Raw genomic sequence first — 9,475 nt, 5'->3', positions numbered from 1 at the left:
CGGTTTGAAAAAATGTAGTGTTTATCTGTATATTTGAAAAATACAAATGGCGGCAGACTGTTGAACACATTAACTTTGGGGAAATGAGTTAAAACTAAAAAAACTATACAAAACACTGTCAGAACCTCACTCAATATATGTTACTGTGACATAGGCAGACATGTATTCAGTGGTTTTTAACAGTATTTTGTATAGTTTTTTTAGTTTTAACTCATTTTCCCAAACCTAATGTGTTAACACAGTCTGCCGCCATTTGTAATTTTCAAATATAACAGTAAACGCTGTGTTTTTTGAGCCAAATAAAATTTTGCATTAAAAAAACAAAAAAAATTATCCATTTCGGTAATAAAGTAACATATCTTGCCTTTGATAATATTTGTTATACATGTATTTTTTGACAACTTTTTCGAATCTATATGTACAGTAGTACAAACCCAATAAAAACACTAAAAATTATCCAATTAGGTAGAAAAGTAACTTATCTTGCCTTTGAAAATATTTACTTGTTATATATTTGTTTTTGTTGACAACTTTTTCAAGTCTTTGTGCAAGTACAAACCCAAAGGTGTATTTTTCTGTCTAATTTTATTTTTGTTACCGTGCTTAAATTTAAATTTCACGATATCTTTTTGGGGGGAGGGTATTTTTTTTTACATTAGGTCCACCTCCACAATTTTCGACTATGCTGAATAAGAAAATCTCATTTAAAATTTGCAGAGGCCATTAGTTTTTGAGATATAAAGACCTGTACTATGCACTATAATTCACTGACGGCCATGAATAAACACTCTCAACCTCCCCATATTAAGAACGGCTTTCGGAATAAACAACACCCATGCCTAACCACATGTTTTAACCTTTTACCTGTCTTTCGTCTTTTAAAAACGGCTTTTGGAATAAATACCACCATTCTCCCCATGTTAAGAACGGCTTTCAGAATAAACACCCCCAACCTACTCATGTTAAAAATTGTGGAGGTGGACCTAATGTGAAAATTTACCTTTTGTTTTTTTAATAAATTGTTAGTTGAAAGCACAGAATAGTGACAAAACATCATCCCCTCCCCTTGGTAAGAATAGCAAAAAAAAAAATAAAATAATGGTTTTCTTGGTAGAAACTTTTCTGTATTTCACCTAACAATTTCTGGTGCTAATGAATTTACTAATCCGCGCTATTTTTTAAATCGAATTTCAAAGTTTAATTAAAGTTTTATGATATGTTTTTTTATTCAATTGTAAAGTTAAAGTACAGAATAGATACAAAACACCCTCCTCTCCATATGTTAAGGATGGCTTTTTAAATAATAACGTTATTATTTCAGCACGGATCACTCTCTACATGAGTACCTAATATTTTTTTTCAGCCATTCTTACCATAGAGAGGGGATGGTGCTTTGTAACTATTCTGTGCTTTTTTAACTAACAATTTATTATTAAAAAAAAGATATTGTGTAATTATAAAAAAATAAAAAGATATTGTGAAAGTTGAATTTAACTTGAAAAAAAACAAAAAAACAATGTGAACAGCGCGTTCAACATTTTAGCCAGATCTTATTTGGCAATAAGGTCACGTGAGTCGATTAATGGGTGCTAATGCACTTACTGATCCGCGCTATTTTTTTAAATCGTATTTCCAAGCTTAATTAAAGTTTTATGTTTTTTTGGTATTTTTTTAGATTAGGTCCACCTCCACAATTTTCTTTTAAATGACGACTTTTGTAGGTTTCCAACAATGCTGAATACAGAAATCGCATTGTAATTTTGCAGAAATAAGTAGTTATCGAGATATAGATAGTTGTTTTATGCATTGTATTCTTTGGCGGCCATGTTTATGACGCGCGCAAGCATGTAAAAAAGACGGCTGCCAGAGATTACAATGCATTATACAAATTTTTGATATCGATAACTACTTATTTCTGCAAAATTTCAATGCGATTTCCATATTCAGAATAGTCGAAAACCTACAAAAGTCGTCATTTGAAAGAAAATTGTGGAGGTGAACCTAATCTAAAAATTTACCGTTTTTTTCATTCAATTGTAAGGTTAAAGTACAGAATAGGTACAAAACACCCTCTTCTCCCAATATTAAGAATGGCTTTTTAAATAATAACGTTATTATTTCAGCACGGATCAATAAGTGCACGAGTACCCAATTTCTTTAAAAGCATTCATATTTTCTTATGTAAAAACAACTTCTGTAAAAAACAGTTTGTTAAAAAAGGTTTTCTTGGAAAAAAACAAAAAAATACGGTAAAAAAAGCAAAGAACAAAATGTTAATCGGTATTCATGCAGAGAGTGATCCGTGCTGAAATAATAACATTATTATTTAAAAAGCCATTCTTAACATGGGGAGGGGAGAGGGTTTGTACCTAATCTGTACTTTAACCTTACAATTGAATAAAAAGCATATCATAAAACTTTAATTAAACGTGGAAATACGATTTAAAAAATAGCGCAGATCACTCTCTGCATTAGCACCGAAAGTACAGAATAGTTAGAAAACATCCTCCCTCCCAATGTTAAGAATGGCTTTCTAAATAATGTTAATGATTCAGTACTGTTCCTTGTCTGCTTAAGTTTAACTTTTGTTTATTAAATTGTTAGGTGAAAGTCCAGAATAGTTACAACACACCCTCTTCTCCCCATGTTAAGAATGGCTTTCTAAATAATAACGTCATTATTTCAGCGGGGTAGCTTCTCTGCATAAGTACCATGTTTTGTTTTTAAATTGTTAGGTGAAAGGACAGAATTGTTACAAAATACCATCCCCATGTTAAAAATGTCTTTCTAAATAACATTATTTCAGCACGGTATTTTCTATGCATACGTACTATCTATTTTTGTTTATTAAATTGTTAGGTGAAAGTATAGAATAGATGCAAAACTCCCTCCCCATGTTAAGAATAGCTTTCTAAATAACGGTATTATTTCAGCACGGTACCTTCTCTGCATAAGTACTATCGTTTGTTTATTAAATTGTTAGGTGAAAATATAAAATAGTTACAGAACACTTTCCCTTTCCCATGTTAAGAATGGCTTTCTTAATAGCGTTATTTCAGCACGGTACCTTCTCTGCATAAATACCATCTTTTGTTTATTAAATTGTTAGGTGAAAGTATAGAATAGTAACAAAACGTCCTCCCCATGTTAAGAATGGCTTTCTAAATAACGTTATTATTCTATTATTATATTATTATGGTACTTTCTCTGCATAAGTACTATGTTTTGTTTATTAAATTGTTAGGTGAAAGTACAGTACTCATGCAGAGAGTGATCCGTGTTGAAATAATAACGTTATTATTTAAAAAGCCATTCTTAACATGGGGAGGGGAGGATGTTTTGTACCTAATCTGTATTTTAACCTTACAATTGAATAAAAAACATATAATAAAACTTTAATTAAACTTGGAAATACGATTTAAAAAATAGCGCGGACCACTCTTTGCATTAGCACCAAATATTATTTAAGCAAGTTACCAATCCGTAAAAAAAAAACTGTACTTTTACCAACCAATCTTATATCGAAAAACAAAAAAAAACAAAAAAAAACTCAAAAAGCAAGCGACAAACTTTTTTTTTGCCTTATATAATAAAGAAAAAATGTTTAAATTAAAAAATTTGGAAGATAAACAAATGAATTATGTTTTTTTTGTTTTTTTTTACTTATCGAGTAAACAGAAAATGAAATCTACTTCGTTTTGTCAATTCGTGGCTGTGAAATGAATCGAACCGGAAGTTCAGTTTTATCAACAAAACAGGTTCGCACTAACGGTTACGAAAATATATTTTATTTAATATTTTAATAATTCGCGAGGTAAATTTATTTTAATAACATAAAAATATCCCTCGACTCTAAAGATGGGTTGTCTGAAAATTTCAAATAAATTGGTAACGTAGAAATATGGTTTTATTCGCTTATAACGAACCAAGAATTACATTTTTATATATATATATATATATATATATATATATATGTATATATATATATAAAATATATAGGTTTTTTTGTGTTTTTTTAACTTTAACAAAATGTTTGTCCAATTATCAAATTGTGTTTCCGTATGTTTTTATATAGTAAAAGTTTTTTTTTATTGATTTACTATTGGAAGATGAAAAATCTCGCTTGATCTCTAATGTACTATGAACCATAGTAAGAAGATTCAATGTGTTAACTGTTGAAATGAATCTCATATGGATAGTCAAAATTGTGCTTCCATGTAAATGTTGTTAGTTTTTGTTTTTTTAGAAGCAATGTGATTTTGCCCAATGTTTATGCTGGCTTAATTTAATAATTATTGATTTGGGACAAGTAATTTTCATTCATCACAAATTAACATTTGTAAAGATTTTCAATTGTTTAAATCCTACATTTGTTTAATTATATACTGCAAAAATTTGTTTCTGGATAAATAGCACACAATTTTCTAATTTCCAACAAGTTTTAAATGGTGATAATTCACTCTGTTGATGGAGATGGTGTCCGTTCGGTTTCCTCCTGATGATGAGGTGTTTTTCAGAATGCTCCAGTACTTTGAACAGTCCTTGGTACATCAGCGTTAATTGCTTTCGAATTGCATCATTCCTAACGAATTTGCAGTCCGTTAGTTGTTGTGGAACATGCACAGGCGTTGACGATTGCCTGGTCAGTTGGTACTTCAGCTGAGATATCCTTTAGTTCAGTTCCTGGTTGAAAGGAGTTACTGTGATGGGATCGGGGATGGAATCATTGAAGTATTGTGCTGGTAGAGAAAGTGCTATACCAAAAACTAGCTTGGCTGGGGTGTACCCTAGGTCTTCCTTAAGAGAGTTGTGAATTGACAGTAGGATTAAGAGTAGATCATCTACTCAACTGTTGGTGTCATGTTTTATTGGGAGTGAAGTCTTTAAGGTACGATGGAATCTCTCTACGAGGCGTTGGTGCAGGAGTGGTAGGCTGTGGTTTTGATATGCTTAACACCGAGTAGCTGGGTAAACTCTTGGAATAGTGAGGGCTGAAACTGTGCACTGCGATCTGTGGTGATTACACTTGCACAGGATTGTCTTTACAACTGTGTTGGCTGAAGTGTCTTTGATGGGTATGGCGATTGGCCACTGGGAAAAAATGATCGAAGACGGTGATGAGGTATTGGAAGTCATCACATATGGAGAGAGGTCCAACTATATCAACATGTGGCCAAAACGCACATCAAGATTCCCTCCAGCATGTACATCGGCACAAATAATTATCCCATAGAACACTTGTAAGAGTACAATTCCCATGCAGATACATCCACGATTTTAATCAAAATTGATACAGACAAGTAAACATAACCCCCAGAGAGATGGCTCCCTACAGTACATTAAAACAAACACAAATCAAAAACGAAAATGACGATTAACACTGAGAGCCACTTGTGTGGGGGTTATGTTTACTTGCCTGCATCAAATTGAAGCTGATGAAGTCGTGAGTGTATCCGAGTGGGAATTGTACTTTTACAGTGTTCCATGAGATAATTATTTGTGGCAATGTATGTGCCGGAGGGAGGTCAGCTGTGATGTTTATACTTTGAATTTGATTCCTTTTTTTTTAGGAGTATTTTTGTTTTTTTCTTTTTGGCTGAAACCGCGACAGGCATATGAACATTACCAGAATGTTAATATATTAAAATTTTGGTTTTAAAATACTAATAAGGTACAAATAAATGTGACCAAACACAAGATAAGTTACTCTTCTACCTACCTGGATAAGTTTTTGTGCTTTAACTTATTTTAAAACGCTTATTTACTTTGAAACACAAGTCGTGCAGAGTGTTAATTTTAAACAATAAATAAATAGTTAACATCGGACGGTCATTTGCGAAGTCACGATAATCATGCTACAATCGAAAATTAACAAAATAGTGGTAGGAACCCTCCCAATAAATATCACTGGATAGGTTTCTGTCAGTATTTTGTTTAATTTCCGATTAAGAGACATGATTGAAGACGGGAGTGATTCTATAAAAATATAATCACCACTTTAATATATCTACAATAACAATTCTAAATCGAATTGGGCGTTTCTACACTATTGGGAAGAAATTTCGGAAATCGTAATACTGAATTTCACATGAAAACAATGGTATCTACGTATTCCTCGTATTTTTAAGATGATTATATCCAAAAATTACGAAAATCGATAAGGTAGAAAATTATCTATTAAAAGAAAATAAAAAAAATAGACTTTGATGAAAACGATCGTAAAACATGAAAATTCTAAAGAGAGGTAATTTTCCGTTTTGATTTAAACAAAATGACGGAAATGTTTCACCTGCTAACATGATTAAAGTTGTTTTGTTTAATAATTCAGAAATATTCAGGTAATTTCGACTGCATAATTTGGAAGCTACCATTGTAACTTATCAGAATTGACCAAAAAAAATCAGTTGAATCCATTGTTTTATCGACTACTAAATCTTGTCCCAATTCTGTAGAAGCGCCTTGAATTGTTACTTCAAAAAGCATTGACAATTTATTTTTTAAATTGAATAATAACGATCTTAGAACGTGTCGTTTACATGCATTTTTTTTTTTTTTTGAAACATTAATTACACGAAAAAAATGTAAAAGTTTAAAATCAAAAACGAAGGTGATGTTTTTAACTGGATTCAAATTAAAAATGCAAATAAAAAATTGGTACTAGTGCACTTATTGATCCGTGCTTAAATAATAACGTTATTATTTAAAAAGCCGTTCTTAACATGGGGAGAGGAGAGTGTTTTGTACCTATTCTATACTTTAACCTTACAATTAAATAAATAAAAAAAAACATATCCTAAAACTTTAATTAAACTTGGAAATACGATTTAAAAAAATAGCGCGGATCAGTAAGTGCACTAGCACCAAAATATTATTGCATTTTAACACTTAATTTATAATTTTAAATGCGATATTGCATTTTGCAACGATTTTAGTTATATCGAATAAAACATTTATATGCGCAATATATATATATATATATATATATATATATATATATATATATATATATATATATATATATATATTAGATTTATGAAAAACAGAATCGGCTGTAAATACGAAAATAACTGAAATTAACGAGCGGGACTTAAAAATTGTCAAACTATGAAAATAAAACCATCCATTAATAGAGGCAGATTTTTACTTACCCTGTGGCTTGTTTATATGGCCGTGAGAAAAAGTAAATTCTCTACAATTCACGGAAATATTTCAGTTTTGGTTCAATTTTTTAAAAACATGATTTCGGAAAGAAATCGTGACAAAAGTACTGTAGCAATAGACGATGTCAGTTAAATACGGTGTACATTTTATTTTTTTACCATGGATAAATCTGTAACACTTTTCGTGATAATTAAACACTTAACTATGTATATTTGCATTTGTTAAGGTTATTTTTATTTTCAAGATTGATAGAATAAATGGGATCTATTCTTTTATTTTTATATAATTTGACAATGTTATCGACTTTAATAATCCTGCAGTGTCGAAACGGGTTTATTTTTAGGTGGGACGTTTTTTTAGTGTAACACCGTTGCGTTCATTCACTTACGGATATTTTGAAAAATGTAAATAACGTTTTTCGTACAATTTGATGTAAATGTTCATTATTGAAATTTGTTGACTTTTTTCGTAATGGTGTTAAACAAAGATTGATCATCTAGATTTTTATTGTTGATAAAATTCATCATTTGATCTTAAATTTGTATTTTATGTTCGGAAATAATTTAAAAAATATATATTTATTGGTGCTTGTTAAGGTCCAAGTCCAGAATTCAACCTATAAAGGAGTCAGTCGGGGTCATCCATTTATAAAGGGGAGGGGAGGGTATCGATGACGTTTAAATGTTCATTTAAATATAGTAGACTCTTTTATAATTAAAAAAATTTAAAAAATGAAATGCAACACTCAAGATCAATGCCAATAAATAGTAATCAACTCGAACTACCTTGTTCACATTTTTATTTTTATATATGTATATTTTTTTTTTACAAAGGAGTCACCGTCACCACTTATCAAGGCTCGGAGGCCACTCGAGGATAAGGGTTAATGAATGTACAGTAGTCAATGGGACAATAGCGTAGTAATCGTTAGCAGTACAAATTTGGTGAATTGGATTACTTAAGGGGACAACTCATCAAGAACTTGTTTACGTTGGACTTGAAGACGACACCGTAGTCAGCTGGAAAGCAGGCAAACGGAACAGAGTTCCACGGGCATGCAGTTCTAAGAAAGACGCTTTGTTCATGGAATCCACGTTTAGGCTTAGGCACAGATAAAGGGTGAAAGAAATTATTGATAGTGGTTTCAGCTAGACGAGTGTTTTTTCGTGAATGTTTGGCAAGGGACCATAGACTGGAGCTCAGACGAGCACTTGCCATGAAAATAATGATAGAGCAGATACAGGCTCGTAACGTCTCTTCTGTGGAAAGAAGTTACAGGGAAAAGAAAAGGACATCATTTATTAGGCTACAAAGTCTATTTTGAACTCTGTCAAGGCAGGATAGGATGCTTCGAACAGCTCCTACTCAGATATGCCAACAGTATTCCATCCTAGAACATCATGAAACAAATGATTTTTATTGACGACAGTAATTATTGGATATAGACACGGCCACCGAGAGTAAGAAGAAGGCCTGTTAATTGAAAAATGTCTGCAGGCAAGGTAGGTAAGATTTGTCAGACTGTCAGTACTATATGAAGGCCATTTGAAAACGAGCAATAAAACATTTTTAAAAAGAAAAAGGAACACAGTTCGATTAATACTTAAACTGAACTTTATTCAATATAAAATATAAATATTATCTATCTAAAATTAAGTAATTTTAAAGCAAAATACAATTTAATACTGATAAAACTGAATTATGAATTTAGGGAACAAACAATTAAAGAAACATTAAACAAATATTTTTCGGCCTTCGGAACAAGATCAGTGTAGTATCTGTTTTGATGCTACACTTTCGGTCGGTGGAAGAGAAATTTTTTAGATTATTTTTGTTCCTATCCAGAGTGCCCCTTATATTAGTTACAGTTAAAATGTTATAAAAAACAAAAAATTGAAGTTTTAAATATATTTCAAAGAAATAAATTACGCCCAGTGCTAAAATATTGAAAATTCACAAATCGTAAAAAATTTAAAAAAAAAAAAAAAAAACACTGCTGTGAAAATGCTTACTTTAAAATATTTGAAAATACTCAGTGAAAAGTTTTATTTATTATTAAAAGGACGGACTGAAAAATATTATATAAAAATTGTTTGTTTTCCAGTAAAAAAAATAAATAAATAAAATGAAATATTCGACTTTCTCCGATAAAAATAAAAGTTCAAACATGAATTCACTTACGATATTTTGATTAAAATTATCCCAAATGTGCAATTATAATAATTATCATCCGAATGGAGAATTGTTCTTTCTCTTTAGAGCATACATGGACAATCGATAACACATATCAGTAGCCATATTTTTTATGCCTGTT

The 9,475-nt window shown here is 30.9% G+C and overlaps 1 protein-coding gene across 1 annotated transcript in view; it reads right to left on the bottom strand.

Moving 5' to 3' along the window:
- LOC145286296 (uncharacterized) overlaps positions 1-7,304 on the bottom strand; it is a 36,770-nt gene extending 29,466 nt beyond the window's left edge. The window contains exon 1 of the mRNA XM_080135155.1: positions 7,149-7,304. The gene's annotated coding sequence lies outside the window, so the exon portion shown is untranslated. The remainder of the gene's footprint in view (positions 1-7,148) is intronic.
- Positions 7,305-9,475: the final 2,171 nt, after the last annotated feature.

The sequence above is a fragment of the Euprymna scolopes genome, chromosome 10, assembly GCF_053919585.1.
Source record: "Euprymna scolopes isolate OS-2025 chromosome 10, ASM5391958v1, whole genome shotgun sequence".
NCBI classification, from domain to species: Eukaryota; Metazoa; Mollusca; class Cephalopoda; order Sepiida; family Sepiolidae; genus Euprymna; species Euprymna scolopes.
Note: the sequence above shows the minus strand (reverse complement) of the source record. Positions and strands in the feature narration are given on the sequence as shown.